The sequence below is a fragment of the Hoplias malabaricus genome, chromosome 8 (assembly GCF_029633855.1).
Source record: "Hoplias malabaricus isolate fHopMal1 chromosome 8, fHopMal1.hap1, whole genome shotgun sequence".
Lineage (NCBI taxonomy): Eukaryota > Metazoa > Chordata > Actinopteri > Characiformes > Erythrinidae > Hoplias > Hoplias malabaricus.
Window position 1 is genome coordinate 24351944 of NC_089807.1, and position 19350 is coordinate 24371293.

At 36.8% G+C, this 19350-nt stretch overlaps 1 protein-coding gene across 3 annotated transcripts in view; it reads right to left on the bottom strand.

Moving 5' to 3' along the window:
* The window catches only part of cacul1 (CDK2 associated cullin domain 1), a 177977-nt gene that overhangs the window by 114191 nt on the left and 44436 nt on the right, over positions 1–19350 (bottom strand). The window lies entirely within an intron of this gene.

Below are 19350 nucleotides of genomic sequence, written 5' to 3' on the forward strand. Positions count from 1 at the left end.
TGCAGCACATTACAAAGCCGCCATTACATTTTCCTTTATAGCATAATAATACATTTTTATTTGAAAAAGCGCCTTTCAAGAGACCCAAGGGCACTGTACAAAAGATAATAAAAAATAAAAAAAAAAAGGTAAATACAAATACTTACATACATAACCATAAACACATACACAATATCATCCATATTCTAGTTTAAAAAGATGATTTTTGAGTGTGGTTTTAAAAACATCTACAGATGAACAAGCTCACAGTTCATCAGGAAGTTTATTCCACAGCTTTGTACCCGCCACACAAAATGCTCTATTTCCAATGGTGCTTATCTTAAAATGTGGGACCTTAAGCAAATGGAGACTTGAGGACCAAAGAGTACGCACTGGAGTAAACTACTAAAGTAAACTACTTAGATAAGTAGGGACAAGGTCATGCAAAGATTTAAAAACCAACACAAGCAATTTGTACTTTATACAGCACTGCACTGGAAGCCAATAAAGACGATTTAGGACTGGAGTAATATGCTCCCATGATCTTCTATGGGTCAGCACCCTAGCAGCAGAATTCTGCACATACTGCAGCCTGCTCAAAGCCTGAGCAGGGAGGCCACACAACAGAGCATTGCAGTAGTCGAGTCTGGAAGTTACAAATGCATGGACTATGGTCTCAGCAGCAGTGAAAGAGAGAAAAAGGTGAATCTGAGAAATATTTTTAAGATGGTAGAAGGCTATCCTACATGTGTTGTTAATATGTGATTCAAATTATAATGTAGAATCAGAAATTACTCCAAGATTTCTCACTAGTGTTGAAGAGACAAAAAAAACCAGGGATGCAAACAGTAGTGTCAGTAAGCCTCCTGATTGTTGCAAGAGAAGCAATTATGATGGCCTTTTTATTATTTATGCTCAGAGATAAATAATAGAGAACATTTTTTTGCCTGGGTTAAAAAACACCATCAGCAAAAATAAACAGAAATTGGTACATGTGTGGAACATGAAAATGTCTGGCTAACAAACTCTCCAAGAGAGGGCTGCTGAATACAACTTAGTGAGAAACATTGCCTGTGTTGAAAAGCATGCATGGGAGCTGTTAACTTCAGGGAGTGGAGAGAAAACCTTGGCAAATATTATAAAAAAAACACAGGGAAAATACAGGACTTAAAAGAGCTATTTAACAAAAAGCTTTAGCCATACATCAATTCATCTGAATTCATCAAACAGAACAGTTTTGTGATCTAATACAAAATCTAACTGAATCTGAAGCTGTTCTTCACACTGATTTTTTAGAAAACTATTTCTGCAAAATGAGTAGAGATATACAAGGTCATTATTTAGGGGCAGCCAAAACCAGGCAACAATACACATTGCTGTCCTCTAAAGAATCCATGGCACCAAATCATATACAACACAGTAAGACAATCTTCGCCATGATGAGTGAGCAGTGTGGGCACTCCTCATGGCTATACTGAAAGAGCTTTGGGTAACCCGTCTACAGATTACATTTCTACCCCTTTTCACAGTACAGGATATAAAAGCCAATAAAAGAAGACACCAAGGAAATAATATACAGGTACTGGTCACAAAATTAGAATATTATTAAAAAGTTTATTTATTTCAGTAATTCCATTCAAAAGGTGAAACTTGTATATTATACTCATTCATTACACAGACTTAAATATTTCAAGTGTTTATTTCTTTTAATTTGATGATTATAACTGCCAACCACTGAAAACTATATCTCAGTATCTCAGAAAATTTGAATATTGTGAAAATGTTCATTCATGGGCTTTAACTGTTGCATTCTTTGTGTCATGACCCAAAGACAATGCCAGAAGCATCTCACCTGAGCCAATGAGAAAAAGACTGGACTATTGCTCAGTGGTCCAAAGTGTTGTTATCACATTAAAGCAAATCTTGCATTTAATTTGGAAATCAAGGTCCCAGAGTCTGGAGGAAGCGTGGCGAGGAACACAATCCAAGATGTTTGAGTGAAGTGTGTGTGAAGTGTGAAGTTTCCCCAATCTGTGGGTAGCCATGTCATCTGCTGGTGTTGGTCTACTTTGTTTTATCAAGTCCAAAGGTAGCACAGAAATGAAATGAAATGTAAATGAAATTAAACTTTGTCATTGCACATTGTACTTGTACAATTACACAACGAAATTTAGTTACAGCCCCCCCCCCCCTACTTGGTGCAATTAAGAATAAAAGAATAAAAGGGTATTCTTTAAAAAAAATTTAAAAAAAAGCAGTAAACAAATTTAAGAGCATAACAAATTATTAACTCTAAGTTATCCTATGTACACAATCCACAACTGCACAATGTAACTTTTAGCAGCATCGGTTATTGCACTGAACCCGTTTAAACAAAACCAGATCTGCTTATACATGAACTATTTGGTTTTGTTTAACAGGGATATGGCCCTGTTGTAAAAACTGCCTCTCAAAGGGTTTGTTCTTGTTTTAAATTTTCTGAGGGCACCAGTTTAAACATCTGGTGTCCTGGATGTGTACGGTCCTTGATAATAGTGTAGGCCCTCCTGAGGCAACGGGTACTGTGGAGGTCCTCTAGGGAGGGGAGAGAGTGTCAAATGATCTTCTGTGCCACGTTGATGCCCCTCTGTATGGCCTTTTTATGTGCTGATGTACAGATGGAGAACCACGCAGAGATGCAGTATGCCAGAACACTCTTCAAGGAACAGCGCTAGAAGACAGTCAGCAATTTCTTATCCAGATTCAGCCTCTTAGGGATTATTAGGAAATAGAGACGCTGCTGTGCCTTCTTCACAACCGCTGAAATGTTAGAGCCCCATTGGAGATATGCATTAATATACACCCCCAGGAACTTGAAGCTGGACACCCTCTCCATCGATGCAGACTGACTGTAATTTGGACTTCTTCCTTCTGAAGTCCACAATCGGTTCTTTAGTCTTGGAGGTGTTAATGACCAAGTTGTTCACAGAGCACCACTCCAAAAGCCTTCCCTGTATGCTATTTCTTCACCCAGAGATATAAAAACACTTTTTTGCTTGTAGTTTGACATCTGTGATGAACCCTTTGTTAAAATATGAATAATGTCTCATTATGCTTGCAAGCGCAGCACTGTTTATGTTTAGGACTAACTTTCTACCAGACAAATGTTTGGCCCTGATGGGGCTGCGGTATTTTATGAAAAAGGCTAAAAACACATTCTATCCAGTGTCTGGAGTTTTGGAGCTTCGAAGAGGAGGTTTTCGTCCAGCATGCTCTGAACCTCAGGGAACAGTGTATTAGCTGTTTCTGTGTAGATGGTTTTATTAGCGAGCAACACCTTGTTATAATTTCAAGGTTGTCTGTTTCACAGATGTACAGAGTGTGGGGCTGCAACTAATGATTATTTTGATAATCAATTAATCGAAAAAATAATCGACAGATTAATCGATTATCAAAATAATCATTAGTTATTAATCGGATAAAAAGGAAGACAAGCCAAATTTGGTTTCCTGTCTGTTGCTAGCATATTCAGGATACCATCAGTGAGAACAGCTGCTTGCTGTGGTGTACAGATCTTCTTCAAAACACAGTCAGCATTGCTGGGCTGTTTTTATCTGAGGTGAGAGAGAAAGTGTAGATATGAACATACACCTTTTTTAAGTTAATAACTACTGATCTAAAATGCAGACAAAAATGCAGGCAAATTGAAATTACATTAATGGATATTGGGTGATGCTGCCATGTGCTGAGAATAAAAGGGAAACACATATGATCAGATATTGTTAAGATATTTAAGATTTTAGAGAACTAATGTTGTAATTATATAAGGAAAACACAATCTACCACTATTAAAAATTAGCGTTTACATGAAGAATTAACCCAACTGTTACATTAATTTTATTTTATCAATATTTAACACTGTGTATGCAATGTAAATATACACTTATAATGCAATATACACTTGGCTGTGATACTCAAACACTAACATGCAATGCCAGTCAGAAAATACCTTGAAAAAGGCTTTAAATATATTATTTTTAAAAATGTTTTTTTTTTTTTTTTTTAACTCTGAATGTAACTGCCGCGGCTACAGGTGGAATGGAAAACTCGCTAAATACAAGTGATATAAATTTACTAAAAATGAGACATCTTGTTAAACTACTCTAGCAGGCTCTAGTGACATTGAGTGAGAGAAAAAAATAGAACTTGTCGCTAACGTTAGCTTGACTAAAACTACGGTTTTATTTTGGAACTGCTGGTCGAGCTGACACATTTAAGGTGGAAGAGAAAACTCAGGGGGATGCTAAAGTTTGTTTGCTAAACGCAAGTGTAATATCAATGTAAAGAAAACAAATGTTGTTTAACTACTCTAGCAGGCTCTAGTAACATTGAGTGAGAGAAAAAGTAGAATTAACTTAATCTCTTTCACACATAGCTCCAACAGGCTTCATTTTCAGATGCTCATGCAGTGATGTTGTGCTGCCGTGCCATGCGAGATCAGCTGTTCCTTGAAAGCGTTAATGTAAAGTGTTCCCATACATTTGATTACTTGGGTCGTACTTTTTTCTCTAATTGTGCTAACATTATCGTCTGCTGTGACCGCCTCCGCCATTTTTTAAACCCTTCTTCCAGAGTTCGTCACGTGTAGAAACTATTCTTATGTGTATAACTTAGACCCAACTAATCGATTATTAAATTAGTTGCAAACTATTTTAACAATCGATTTTAATCGATTTAATCGATTAGTTGTTGCAGCCCTAACAGAGTGTTATGATCCCAACATGAAAAACCCTTTGATGGGAGAAATACATGGAGACATTTATCAATATACAATGAACATATTGGATTATTTGAAATCTCTGAGATATCAAACACGTCTGAAACGACCCGACCTGGAGCTGAAGACCTTTTTGAAACATATGGATTTTCCTGAAAAGTTAAAACCCTGAGACAATTTTTTTGGAGCACAGACAAAAATGTATTATCTGGATTTGTGTAGTTTGTACCCTATTTTTTTAATAAAAATGGTGTTTATCCAATTGGACACCCCACTGACTTTGGCCTGGTCAATGACTTTAAGGGCGTAACAGAATATTTTGGTCTGGTAAAATTAAAAATGTTCCCACCTGCAGAATTCTATTACCCTGTTCTTCCATATAGATGTGAACATCTGGGGAAATTGTTTTTCACACTCTGCAGAACTTATGCTGAGCAAGAAACGCTGGATATTTGTCGACATTTCGAATGATGAACGTGCCATAACAGGGACATATCCCTGTAAACATTTAGCCGTTGATTCAGCTAAATGAATCAGATAAAGCTGCTATTTCAATGTTGAAATCACATATTTAAATGTCATTCAATAAAAATTTTATTAAACTTAAAATGACATCCAAACATAAACTTTGAAAAGACGACTAAAGGAGTAACATTACAAATGTACTTTCAAAGTACAATAGGTTCCATTAAGAATTTAATGGTTCAGAATGGTTTTTAATGGTGTCTACATCTAATAGTTTCCATCATGTAAAACATTAGCACCATTTAACCATTATTTCTCTAATAGTTTCCATTATGTAACACTTCTGTTAGCATTTAATTGTACCTGTCAGTTCACAACCCCAGCTGATAAAAACATTATAAAAACAACCATAGGTACAAGCAAAATATTTATAAACATATTTGCAAATTTTTTTAGCCCAAAAATACGTGACTCAAATATGTCACACAATTACAAGTATAAATGTATTTAAAAATATATATTTAATGAAAATATAAAAACATTTTATATTCTGTATTCAATTACACATGTAAATAAAACAAAAATTTACATACTAAGAAACTGAAGTACAGATTTGAACAAAGTACAGTAAAAAACCATTTTGGACCCTGTGGTGATTAATGTGTACCAGAATTATTCACACAAATATTCATAATGACTTTCTATGCTGCTTATTTAGTTGTAAACATGTACAATAAAGCATCAGTTAAAAAAAATGAAATGTCAGTATAAGTCTATGAAATTGCAAATGTACATGTAATGGCTCAAACTTGCATGTACGAAAGGGAAATTTAAATTAGGATTTTATTGCCATTTTGCATATTACATTTTAATTTTAATCTTTTAATACTGTTAAACTTCCATAATCAACAGTGCACAAAACAATTACTTAAGTATAAAGGCAAAATAATTTTTTTTTCTGGTTAAACCAATACATTTAAATAATAACAATATGTCTGTGGAAGGAAAATTATTGCTTGTGTTTTCAGTACACATCTGTTAGAATGAAACTTAAAAAAAATACTGTACTGGCAGTCATATACCACAGGTTACACTGTACATGGCCACGCACAGGCCAACGTGTTGTATGTGTTTGGCAAAGGTAAACTTTCTATGCAAGAATTGTGTGCAATAGTTCAGTGGAGGCATGAAAGGTTTAGCACAGAAGGTTGATCGCTCTAGTCACACTCTACAACTCCATGTTTGAAATGCATCTCTGGAGAAATGCCATGATATTATCAGGTGTGCACGTTATTCAATTTTGAAGGCGTGATGCATACAGGAGATTGTGAAGAAAGCCTCATCTACTGTACTATGTCAGCAAACCTCAACTCAGCTTTCACGATACTCTGGCTTCCTCTGAAAACACTAGTTTCCCAGTCCTGATATTTCAGCTGAATTATCAGATATAATGTTGTAGGTTCACCCTACAGAGAAACAGAAATAGATATGGCATGACACACTAAGACATAATACTGATTTTGTGTTGACTGTGACTATTTCAGTTGGTGTGATAACAGTTTATTTTCTCATGCTTAATGAGGGGGTCAGAGTTGTAAACAAGTTTGTCCTTGAACTCAATGCCTATACATCATGAAGAAAAATGCTTTAATGATCCCATACCTATTAACTATCAATTTACATTGGCGCCCCCTTGGGAAATGGTGTGTTCTCACTGTGTCTGCATGGGTTTTCTCTGTGTGCTCCTGGTTTCCCACGATCCAAACACACAGTGGCAGGTGGATTGCCTACTCAAAAGTGTCCATAGTATGAGTGGGTGTGTGTTGCCCTATGAAGGACTAGTGACTAGTGCCCTGTCTAGGATATGTTCCCACCTTGCGCAGAGTGACTCCAGGTAGTATGTAAATATGTAAATATTTTTGTACCAAGCACAACTTTGAACTGTACAAGAAGTTAAAAGACAATGAATGAAAATGCAGGAGCCACATTGATGCAATAATTATTAAATGAATATAGCTGCAAGCAGCAATGAGATGGTCCTAACACAAATAGGCCTAATCTGCACCCTTGGCCGGTCTGAGCCAACAATAAGGCCTTAGGACACATGGGCCATTTAGGCCAAACAAGGAAAAAATGAATCTAAGATATAGTTATATCTCCAATTAGCTCAAAATCTAAGTGGGCGGAGCTAAATGATCCAAATGGCAGATTAGTTTGTCTTAAGCCAAGGAATCAGGGAAAAAAAATCTCTAGGTCTTACGGTGTAGGAGATATATACCTCAATGCGTTTCCCTTTGCTATAGCGCCACCATCTGGCCAAAGAGTCATGTCACACCTGCTGTGTTTCTGGGCCTTATGGTCTTTGCTCCACATTGCATGTTGCCTCAGATCGACTGTAGTTCAACAGACCAATTTGTAGTCTTAGACTGCCATCTGCTGGTGAGAAATAACTACTTTACTTTATTTTTAGATCAGCCATGAAACCACATACAGAAATTATGAGCGTGTACTCCTATGTGGATATAGGCCTAACATGTACATATGTGGTATCAGCTGAATCCAAAGGATCTGAACTTTAATAATTATCAAAATATTTTGCACTTTTATTACTATGTAGCTTATAGGTCCCTCCCAATAAGAGAGATCTAGCATGTATTCCACAAGTTAAAAAATATGCTATATATGTACACAAATATAAACCTATAACTCAAAAACGCTTTCCCCAAAAATTTCAAAACTTCAAATACTTGATCAGCCTGAGGAGCATATGTCATAATTAAATTGGGGTGCCACTGCAATCCTAGATGGCGCTATAACACAAAAAAACGTTTTAATAAGTTATTGTCCAATTGTAGCGCCCCCTTGGTCCTACATACGTCTCTAAAGTTTGGTCTGGGTTGGACTTCATTTCTTGGAGTTATAGATGAAAAAATCTATAAAGCTGCTCACACTTCAATCTATTGACATGTTGTAACAACACAATGTTAAAAAGTCCAACTTTTTTAAAAGATTATTTACCTACAGACTCTACAGATTCCAACAAGACCAATTGTTTGGGAATAAAGTCAGATTCCATGGACTAGTTCGAAAACTTCTTGGCCATTAAGAAAAAACAATATATTTGTAGACAATACTTGCTATTACAAATTTGTGAGGCACTATGCAGAGTAGTGAGACTAGCAAACTGCATGTCAATATTCTTAATTTTCACTGAGATATTACATATTTTATTGATACCCACTAGGGGGCGCTATAACATTACAAAACTACTTCTGCCCTTAGGAAGTGCCTCCATGGACATGCCAGTCAAGTTTCATAATGATTGACCTTTGTCAAGCATGTCAAGGAGCTGTTGAGTCCTGATTGGCTGATGACGTTACGATTTGGTGAGTAACGACTTGTCCTTTATTTTCCACTTAGAGCCTTGCCTAAAGCAGGTGTATGCCAAACGGTGGACCTATCGGACTTGCAGACGCTGAGATATGAATTTCTAGCTTTTAGAGCACCCCCTATGTGAATTTTCTCACCACTGATGACATGATACCTCAAAATCTTATCCCTAAGCAGAATCTGAAATTGCAACCCATTTGAGTAAAGTATGCAGGAGTAACAGCTGTTAATGTAAAACGGGCGATAAGCCGATAAGGTTCATTTGCATATGCCAGCTACATAGAATTGAAATGTCTACGTTTTTTTGATGATTATTAAGCTTCAGACTCCTGTGAACGTTTTGACACCAAGCTCAAGAAAATTGGACAAAAACCCACGGACTAGTATGCAAAAGTAGGTTTTGCAAATTATGCAAAATAGCAAAAAATCTAAGTAGGCGGGGCTTAGTGGTTGTATCAACCTTTTTGATTCGGCAGGACCCAAGGAATCAGGGGCAAAAAAAGTAGTGCAGAAAAAGAACCGGAAGAATAATAAATATAGCCGCAGGCGGCAATTAATGGGGTTCTCGCTAAACAGGCCTGTTTGGAAGCACTAGGTCTACATTGTTGACATGGTACCTTTAGAATCAGGCCTCTAAGTAGAATCTGAAATTTGAACCCATTTGAGTAAAGTATGAAGGAGTTAGAGATGTTCATGTAAAACCTGTGATAAGCTGAAGAGGTTCATTTGCATATAGCGGCCATCTTGAATCAAAATGTCAACATTCCTTCTATAATTACCTAGTTTCAGACTCATGTGAACGTTTTGGCACCAAGCTCAAGAGAATTGGACAAAACTTCAAAGACTTATTGACAAAAGTATGTTTTGCAAATTATGCAAATTAGCTCAAAATCTAAATGGGCAGAGCTAAATGATCCAAATAGCAGATTAGTTTTTCTTAAGCCAAGGAATCAGGGAAAATGAAGATTTTGTCTCTAGGCCTTAGGGTTTGGGAGATATAGACCTCAATGCTTTTCCCTTTGCTATAGCGCCACCATCTGGCCAAAGAGTGTCATTTTCCTTGGCTGAGTCATTTCACACTTGCTGTAACTTGCTGGCAAGTGTGGTGTTTGAGCCTTACAGTCTTTGCCCCACATTGCATTTGGCATAACAACTCTCATCCACAGCACAATGTGTAGTCATAGACTGCCATCTGCTGGTGAGAAATAACTACTTTCACATATATTTAGCTCTGCCATGAATGCACATATAGAAACATTTGAGCATGTAATTCTATGTGGATAATTGCCTAACATGGACATATGTGGTAACAACTGAATCCTAAGGACCTGAACTTTAATAATTATCAAAATAATGCTGCACTTTTATTACTATGTAGCTTACAGGCCCCTCCCAATAACAGAGATCCAGCATGTATTCCACAAGTCAAATAGATGCTATATATGTAGTGAAATACTGAAATCCTAGGTGGCACTACAACACAATAAAACCCTTTTAATCAGTTATTGACGAATTGTAGCGCCCCCATTTGGTGGATTTGGGTCATATTACACATGCTTTTTCAGAGTACGGCCCTACATAAATATGTCAAGTTTGGTCTTGATTCGGCTTAATTTCTTTGTATAGAAAGTCGGGACCGACTGCTACCTATTGACCAAGTCTCAAGTCTCTAGGCCTTACGGTTTGGGCTGTGCGATGCGTTTTGAGCCAGAAAAAGAAATATAGCCGCAAGCGGCAATTAACGGGGTTCTCGCTTAACAGGCCTGTTTGGAAGCAATAGGCCTACATCGCTGACATGCTACCTTTACAAGCATTTCTATAAGTAGAATCTGAAATTTGAACCCATTTGAGTAAAGTATGAAGGAGTTAGAGATGTTCAAGTAAAACCTGTGATAAGCTGAAGAGGTTCATTTGCATATGACGGCCATCTTGAATCAAAATGTCAACATTCGTTCTATAATTACCTAGGGTCAGACTCATGTGAACGTTTTGGCACCAAGCTCAAGGGAACTGGTCAAAAATTCAAAGACTTATTGACAAAAGTATATTTTGCAAATTAGCTCAAAATCTAAATGGGCTGAGCTAAATGATCCAATAGCAAATTAGTTTGTCTTAAGCCAAGGAATAAGGGAAAAAAAGATTTCATCTATAGACCTTATGGTGTAGGAGATACAGACCGCAATGCTTTTCCCTTTGCTATAGCGCCACCATCTGGCCAATAAGTGTCATTTTCCTTGGCTGAGTCATTTCACACCTGCTGGATGTTGCTGCCAAGGGAGGTGTTTCTGGGCCTTATGGTCTTTGCTACACATTGCATTTTGCATAATGTCTCAGAGCCACTGTAGTTCAAAAGCACAATGTATAGTCTTAGACTGCCATCTGCTGGTGAGAAATAACTACTTTCACATATATTTAGCTCTGCCATGAATGCACATATAGAAACATTTGAGCGTGTACTCCTATGTGGATATTTACCTAACATGGACATATGTGGTATTAGCTGAATCCTAAGGATCCGAACTTTAATACTGATCAAAAAATTGTTGCCTTGCGCCCAATGATTCCAGGTAGGCTCTGGACCCACCGCGACCCTGAACTGGATAAACGGTTACAGATAATGAATGAATGAAAAAATTGTTGCACTTTTATTACTATGTAGCTTACAGGCCCCTCACAATAAGAGAGATCTAGCATGTATTCCACAAGTCAAATATTTGCAATATGTGTACACTAATATACACCTATAACTCAAAAACACTTTCCCCAAAAATTTTAAAACTTCACATGCTTGATCAGACTGAGGAGCAGATGTCATAATTAAGTTGGCGTGCCACTGCATTCCTAGATGGCGCTATAACATAAAAAAGCCAATTAAATCAGTTTTTGTCCAATTGTAGCGCCCCCTTTTGGTAAATTTTGATCATATTGTACATACTTCTTCAGGGTAGGACCATACATACGTCTGTCATGGTTGGTCTTGATTAGACTTAATTTGTTTGAGTTATAGCTAAAAGAATGTTTAAAGCTCCACACGCTTCAATTAATTGTTTTATTACAACAAAAGTTTGTCCAAATGTTGAAATTTTTTTGATAATTATTTACCTACAGACTCTGCAGATTCCAACAAGGTCAACTGTTTGGGAATATCGCAAAATTCCACGGACTAGTTCGAAAAAGTTCAATTTTGAACATTTGGAAACTGAGAAAAAGCAAAGCATTTTTTGACAACACTTGCAATTACAAAGTTGTTAGGCCCTCTGCAGAGTATAAAAAGAAGCAAACTGTGTGTCAATATGCTTAATTTTCACAGAGATATATAATATTTTCTTGACATAGCGCCCCCTAGTGGCTATCGTTATGACAATTTTTCTGCTCTTAGGGAGGCCTACCAGGGACATACCAGTCAAATCCCATGATGATTGGACCTTGTTAAGGTTGTCAAACAGCTGATGACAGCTGATTGGTCGATGACAATCACAATTTTGCTCGAATCCAGTTGTCCTTAATTTTCCCTCTACAGCCTTGCCCATAGAAGCAGCATGCCAAGCGGCGGTCCGATCCGCCTTACGGATGCTGAGATATAAACTTGAAGCATTTACAGCGCCCCCTATATGAATATTGGCTTCTCCTTTGACAAGCTACCTCAGAATCATGTCTGAAAGTAGAATATGAAATGTAAACACATTTGAGTAAACCATGAGTTTGTTATAGATTTTTAAGTAAAACATAAAATAAGCCGAAGAGGTTCATTTGCATATGGCGGCCATCTTGAATCGAAATTTCAACGTTTTTTTGATAATTATTAAACTACAGGCTCCTGCGAACATTTTGACACCAAGCTCAAGAAAATTGGACAAAAATCCACGGAGGAGTACACAAAAGTAGGTTTTGCAAATTATGCAAAATAGCAAAAAATCTAAGTAGGCGGAGCTTAGTGGTTGTATGTACCTTTTTGATTCGGCAGGACCCAAGGAATCAGGGAAAAAAAAGATTTCGTCTCTACGCCACACGGGGTGGAAAATCTTTTAATGAAAGCGTTTTCCTTCGCTGTAGCGCCCCCTTGAGGCCAATTGGGCTGATATTTTGCGCCTGAGTAGCGAGACCGATTACTACCTATTGACCAAGTCTCAAGTGTCTAGGCCTTACGGTTTGGGCTGTGCGATTCGTTTTATGGCAGAAAAAGAAAAAGAATAATAATAATAATAATAACAAATTAAAATCAGAACAAACACAATAGGGTTTCAAGCACTTCGTGCTCGAACCCCTAATAACAAATTAAAATCAGAACAAACACAATAGGGTTTCAAGCACTTCGTGCTCGAACCCCTAATAGTAAAAATCAGAACAAAAACAATAGGCTTCCTTTGCACGTTGTGCTCGGACGCCTAATAATAATAATAATAATAAAAATCAGAACAAAAACAAAAGGCTTCTTTGCACTTCGTGCTCAGAAGCCTAATAATAATAATAATAATAAATATAGCCGCAAGCGGCGATTTACGGCTTCTTCGCTTTGCAGGCAATAAACTTGCTTACTTTTGCCACTTCGAGATCATACACAACATTGCATAGTCACAGCTGACATAGCATATTTCCCATAGATGGGTGGTGGATTATTCACAGTGCAACACTGCCATCTGGTGGTGGTGTTTTGTACTGGACCTTATGGATCAAACCAAGCAGTGCTGTTGGAGCTTTACCCACATACATTTGAACATGAACTACAATCTGAATTATGACCCGATATGCACATATTTGGTATCAGCAGAATCACAAGAACCTGAACCTTAATAATTATTAAAAATAAAGTGGAATTCCATTACTGCATGGCATCCAGATGCTGCTTAAAACAGGTCTGTAAGTTTCCATAAAAATATCACACATAAATACCTGTAACTCAAAAATGCTTTTGCCAAATGTTATGAAACATTACAAGCTTCCTTCATATGTGCTCCAGAACAACTCATTACATTCTGTTGGTACTGCATCCTTAGGTGGCGCTATAACAAATTAAAAACTTATTTTTAAGTATTTTTTCCAATTCTAGCGCCCCCTGTATGCGCATTTTGATCATAATTGATACACTTCTTCAGAGTAATACCTTGCACATGTGTACCCATTTAGGTTTGATTTTGGTGAAGTTTGAATGAGTTATAGCTAAAAGAGTGCATCGGGCTCCGCCCACTCATGTTTGTTGACGTATTGCAGCAACAGCGTGTCCAAATCTAAATGTTTTTTTAATAATTATGTACCTACCGGCAATACACTTTGCAATGAGACCAATTGTGTGTTGATAGGACCAAAACTCACGGACTAGTACGATAAATTCCATAATCACATACCTGACAATTGAAGAAAATCTATAATTTTTTTCTAAATAGTTGCAATTGCAATATTGTTAGACACTACGTAGAGTGTATTATGAAACTATTAGCATGTCGATAGGGTAAATTTTCACTGAGATATTTCATATTTCATGTTTAAAAAATAAATTGCGCCCCCTTGTGGCTATCAACACGAACATTTTTTTGCAAATACAAAGTGTTTCCATGAACATACTATGCAAATGCCATGATGATTGGGCATTGGTAAGCCTGTCAAAAAAATGGTGAAAAAAAATTGAATTTTGATTGGCTGTTGACATCGTTAAACGTGCCCGTATTGAGTCATCCTTAATTTCCCATATGTAGGCTTGCTCACTGAACCAGCATGCCAAATGTCAACTTAATTGGCCTTGTAGATCCTGAGATATTAGCCAAAAGACATTGTTAGCTATAACAGCGCCCCCTATAATATTTCAAGCAACAGCAAATGCATGCTACCTCCGAATCATGTCTAGAAGCAACGTGTGAAAAGTCATCAGATTTGAGTTAAGCATGAAGGAGTTACAAGCTGCATTCATAAGCATTATATGAGATGGGTGGTGGATTATTCACAGTGCAACACTGCCATCTGGTGGTGGTGTTTTGTACTGGACCTTATTTATCAAACCAAGCAGTGCTGTTGGAGCTTTACCCACATACATTTGAACATGAACTACAATCTGAATTATGACCCGATATGCACATATTTGGTATCAGCAGAATCACAAGAACCTGAACTTTAATAATTATTACAAATAAAGTGGAATTCCATTACTGCATGGCATCCAGATGCTGCTTAAAATAGGTCTGTAAGTTTCCATAAAAATATCACACATAAATACCTGTAACTCAAAAATGCTTTTGCCAAATGTTATGAAACATTACAAGCTTCTTTCATATGTGCTCCAGAACAACTCATTACATTCTGTTGGTACTGCATCCTTAGGTGGCGCTATAACAAATTAAAAACTAATTTTTAAATATTTTTTCCAATTCTAGCGCCCCCTGTATGCGCATTTTAATCATAATTGATACACTTCTTCAGATTAATACCTTACACATGTGTACCCATTTTGGTTTGATTTGGATGAAGTTTGAATGAGTTATAGCTAAAAGAGTGCATTGGGCTCCGCCCACTCATGTTTGTTGAGGTATTGCAGCAACAGCGTGTCCAAATCTAAAGGTTTTTTTGATAATTATGTACCTACAGGCAATACACTTTGCAATGAGACCAATTGTGTGTTGATAGGACCAAAACTCACGGACTAGTACGATAAATTCCATAATCACATACCTGACAATTGAAGAAAATCTATAATTTTTTTCTAAATAGTTGTAACTGCAATATTGTTAGACACTACGTAGAGTGTATTATGAAATTATTAACATGTCGATAGGTTAAATTTTCACTGAGATATTCCATATTTCATGTTTAAAAAATAAATTGCGCCCCCTTGTGGCTATCAACACGAAAATTTTTCTGCAAATACAAAGTGTGTCCATGAACATACCATGCAAATGCCATGATGATTGGGCATTGTTAAGCCTGTCAAAAAAATGATGAAATAAAATTGAACTTTGATTGGCTGTTGACATCGTTAAACGTGCCCGTATTCAGTCGTCCTTAATTTCCCATATGTAGGCTTGCTGACAGAACCAGCATGCCAAATGTCAACTTAATTGGCCTTGTAGATCCTGAGATATTAGCCAAAAGACATTGGTAGCTATAACAGCGCCCCCTATAATATTTCATGCAACAGCAAATGCGTGCTACCTCAGAACCATGTCTAGAAGCAACGTGTGAAAGGTCATCAGATTTGAGTTAAGCATGAAGGAGTTACAGATATTTGAGTAAAATTTGCAATTCACGGTACACATTCATTTGCATATGTCGGCCATCTTGTGTCGAAATGTCAGGATGTTTGTGATAATTATTGACCAACTCACTCCTGTGAACGTTTTGACACCAAGGTCATGGGGATCAGACAAAAATCCAGGGACTAGTTCACGAAAATAGATTTTGCGAATTATGCTAATTAGCAAAAAATCTAAGTAGGCGGAGCTTAGTGGTTGTATCGACCTTTTTGATTCATCGGGACCCAAGAATCATGTAGAAACAAAAATTTCGTCTCTACGCCACACGGCGTGGAAAATCCTTTAATGAAAGCGTTTTCTTTCGCTGTAGCGCCCCCTTGAGGCCAATCAAGCTGATATTTTGCGCCTGAGTAGCGGGAGGGTTTACTAATTTTTGACCAAATATGAAGTCTGTAGGCCTTACGGTTTGGGCTGTGCGATCCGTTTTAAGGCAGAATTTTATTAGGAAGAATAATAATAATAATAATAATAATAATAATAATAATAAAAATCAGAACAAAAACAAAAGGCTTCTTTGCACTTCGTGCTCAGAAGCCTAATAATAATAATAAAAATCAGAACAAAAACAAAAGGCTTCTTTGCACTTCGTGCTCAGAAGCCTAATAATAATAATAACAAATTAAAATCAGAACAAACACAATAGGGTTTCAAGCACTTCGTGCTCGAACCCCTAATAATAATAAAAATCAGAACAAAAACAATAGGCTTCCTTTGCACTTTGTGCTCGGAAGCCTAATAATAATAACAAATTAAAATCAGAACAAACACAATAGGGTTTCAAGCACTTCGTGCTCGAACCCCTAATAATAATAATAATAATAAGAAAAATCCTAACAATTACAATATGGTCCTACACTACGTGTTAGGACCATAAAAATCAGAACAAAAACAATAGGCTTCCTTTGCACTTTGTGCTCGGAAGCCTAATAATAATAACAAATTAAAATCAGAACAAACACAATAGGGTTTCAAGCACTTCGTGCTCGAACCCCTAATAATAATAATAAGAAGAAGAAAAATCCTAACAATTACAATATGGTCCTACACTACGTGTTAGGACCATAAAAATCAGAACAAAAACAATAGGCTTCCTTTGCACTTTGTGCTCGGAAGCCTAAAAATCCTAACAATTACAATATGGTCCTACACTACGTGTTAGGACCATAATAACAAATTAAAATCAGAACAAACACAATAGGGTTTCAAGCACTTCGTGCTCGAACCCCTAATAATAACAAAATATAGCCGCAAGTGACAATTAACGGGGTTCTCGCAAAATAGGCCTGTTTGGAAACAATAGGCCTATATCGCTGATATGGTACCCTTAAAATCATGTTCTTAAGTAGAATCTGAAATTTGAACCCATTTGAGCAAAGTATGAAGGAGTTACAGACGTTCAAGTAAGACTTATGATAAGCTGAAGAGGTTCATTTGCATATGGAGGCCATCTTGAATTGAAATGTCAACATTGTTTCTATAATTACCTAGTGTCAGACTCATGTGAATGTTTTGGCACCAAACTCAAGAGAATTGGACAAAAATTCTAAGACTTATTGACAAAAGTATGTTTTGCAAATTAGCTCAAAATCTAAATGGGCGGAGCTAAATGATCCAAATAGCAGATTAGTTTGTCTTAAGCCAAGGAATCAGGCAAAAAAAAAGATTTTGTTTTTAGGCCTTAGGGTTTGGGAGATATAGACCTCAATGCTTTTCCATTTGCTATAGCGCCACCATCTGGCCAAAGAGTGTCATTTTCCTTGGCTGAGTTATTTCACACCTGCTGTACCTTGCTGGCAAGTGTGGTGTTTCTGAACCTTACAGTCTTTGCTCCACATTTGGCATAACAACTCCAATCCACAGCAAAATGTGTAGTCTTAGACTACCATCTGCTGGTGAGAAATAACTACTTTCCCACATTTATGGCTCAGATATAAATGCTTATACAGAAACATTTGAGTGTGTACTACTATGTGAATATTTACCGAACATGGACATATGTGGTGTCAGCTGAATCCTAAGGAACTGAACTATAATAATTATCAAAAAACTTGCACTTTTATTACTATGTAGCTTACAGGCCCCTCCAAATAAGAGAGATCCAGCATGTGTTCCTCAAGTTAAATATATGCTATATGTGTACATTAATATACACCTATAACTCAAAAACGCTTTCCCCAAAAATTTTAAAACTTCACATATTAATCAGACTGAGGAGCAGATGTTGTAATTAAGTTGGTGTGCCACTGCAATCCTAGATGGCGCTATAACATAAAAAAGCACAATTTAACAGTTATTGACGTATTGTAGCGCCCCCATTTGGTGGATTTGAGTCATATTACACATGCTTCTTCAGAGTATGGCCCTACATAAGTATGTCAAGTTTGGTCTTGATTGGGCTTAATTTGTTTGAGTTATAGCTGAAAGTATATACAAATCTCTGCACGCTTTGATTAATTGATTTATTACAACAAAAGTTTGTCCAAATGTTGAACTTTTCTTCATAATTATTTACCTACAGACTCTGCAGATTGACAAGCAGTTTGTCAATCTTCAATTGGTCAATTGTTTGGAAATAGAGCCAAATTCCACGGACTAGTTTGAAAAGATTCAATTTCGAACATCTGGCGATTGAGAAAACATGATGCATTTTTGACAACACTTGCAATTACAAAGTTATGAGGCCCTCTGCAGAGTATACAGAGGAGCAAACTGCGTGTTGATATGCTTAATTTTTCGCTAAGATATATTAGCGCCCCCTTTCTGTGCAATGTGGTCACAATTGGCACACTACTTCAGAGTAATGACATACATGTGTACCAAGTTTTGTTAAATTTGGGCAAAGTTTGTTTAAGTTATAGCTCAAAGAGAGCATCAAGGCCCGACCTTGCATATTTGTTGAATAACTACCGCAAAAGTAGTGTCAAAAGTTCCAACTTTTTAAAATAATTATTGACCTACAGTCTACAGAGATTTGAAAAATATCAGTTGTTTACTGATAAGACAAATTTCCAGGGAGGAGTTCGAAAAGCTCCATTTTCACATACCTGAATATTGGGGATAAACTATGCATTTTTTGACAACAGTTGTAAGGCAATATGTAGAGTATGCAATAAAGCAAACTGCTTGTCAATATGTTTATATTTTGCTGAGATATTCCATATTTTTATTTTGAAAAATTGAATTGTGCCCCCTAGTGGCTATCGTAATGAAACTTATGTGCTTACGAATTGCTGCCATGAACATACCATGCAAGTCTCATGATGATAGGACCTTTTTAAGGTCATGAAACAGCTGCTGAAATTTGATTGACCGATGGCGGTCGTGTTTTTTCGCATATGACATCATCGTCATAGAATCTCATTCAGGACATCACCCACTACATGCATACCAATCGGACAATCCTGTGAAGTGTAACAAATTATTTGTTATAGCGCCCCCTAGGCTTGCAGTTGCACAACCAAGTACTCATGTCTTCCAACCCTTATAGAGATCAAGCATATGAAGTATCGTAACTTTCAAAGA